At 40.2% G+C, this 1253-nt stretch overlaps 1 non-coding gene across 1 annotated transcript; it reads left to right on the top strand.

Moving 5' to 3' along the window:
* Positions 1-1180: 1180 nt before the first annotated feature.
* On the top strand, positions 1181-1253 carry TRNAK-UUU (transfer RNA lysine (anticodon UUU)). The gene has a single exon. It is a non-coding gene; the product is annotated as a tRNA-Lys (tRNA).

Genomic DNA, 1253 nt, shown 5'->3' with positions numbered 1-1253 from the left:
GTCAAGAGCTTTGTTTGTTTGGTTAATTTCGCGCAAAACTACACGATAGCTATCTGCGCTAGCCGTCCCTAATTTAGCAGCGTAAGACTAGACAGAAGACAGCTAGTCATCACCACCCACCGACAACCCGTTGGTCTACCTTTTATCAACGAATATTTGGATTTAACATAACATTATAACGCCCCCACGGCTGAAAGGGCGAGCATGTCTGGCGCGACGGGGATGCGAACACGAAACCCTTGGATTTCCATTAAATGTCCATTAAACGCTCTTTGACTACCCTTTTACCAGCAAATAGTGGATGGTGATGACTAACTGCCTTTCCTCTAGTCTTACTTTGCTAAATTAGGGACGGCCAGCCCAGATAGCTTCGTGTAACTTTGCGCAAATTTCAAAAACCATCAACCTTGAGGAAACAAAAAAGGTGCTTTCAGAAAATAAATTAATGTCAAATAAGTAATTATGAAGCAACATCTATGAGATAATTTAGAAACACCAAGTTGGACCGATCCCTGAAAAAAAGTGACTTAAGATTCAAGTCATCACAGGTATTTTGATACGTTAAACTCAAAACCTGTGCTAAATACATGTGTTTGTGAAAAATTTTAATGAGAAATAAAAATATCCTTCAAATAACACATTTTGAAGGCGAAATATACAAAAGTAATATTACACCTCAAAATTCATATACACTTCACTCTTCAATTATAATGTGTATCTGCACATAGCTATCCCTAACTTAGAACTGGTGGACTAAAGGAAACACAGTTAGTCAAGAGCTTTGTGTGTTTGTTCAATTTCGCGCAAAACTACACGATAGCTATCAGCGCTAGCCGTCCCTAATTTAGCAGCGTAAGACTAGACAGAAGACAGCTAGTCATCACCACCCACCGCCAACCCGTTGGGCTACCTTTTATCAACGAATATTTGGATTTACCATAACATTATAACGCCCCCACGGCTGAAAGGGCGAGCATGTCTGGCGCGACGGGGATGCGAACACGAAACCCTTGGATTGCGAGTCGAGTGCCTTAATCACCTGGGCATGCTGAGCTAGAGGTAATGATAAGGTACTATGTATCTAAAATTCGTTGGTATTTATCAATTGATGAGTTTATCTTTTAATGAATAAAAATAAATTTTGTAAGTATTATATATTCTAAGATGTTAAACATAACAGGCCCGAATAACTCAGTCGGTAGAGCGTTAGGCGTTTAACCTAACGGTCCAGGGTTGGAGTCCTTGTTCGGGCG

Source organism: Tachypleus tridentatus, chromosome 3 (genome assembly GCF_004210375.1).
Source record: "Tachypleus tridentatus isolate NWPU-2018 chromosome 3, ASM421037v1, whole genome shotgun sequence".
NCBI classification, from domain to species: domain Eukaryota; kingdom Metazoa; phylum Arthropoda; class Merostomata; order Xiphosura; family Limulidae; genus Tachypleus; species Tachypleus tridentatus.
This window is presented reverse-complemented; position numbering and strand designations above follow the sequence as displayed.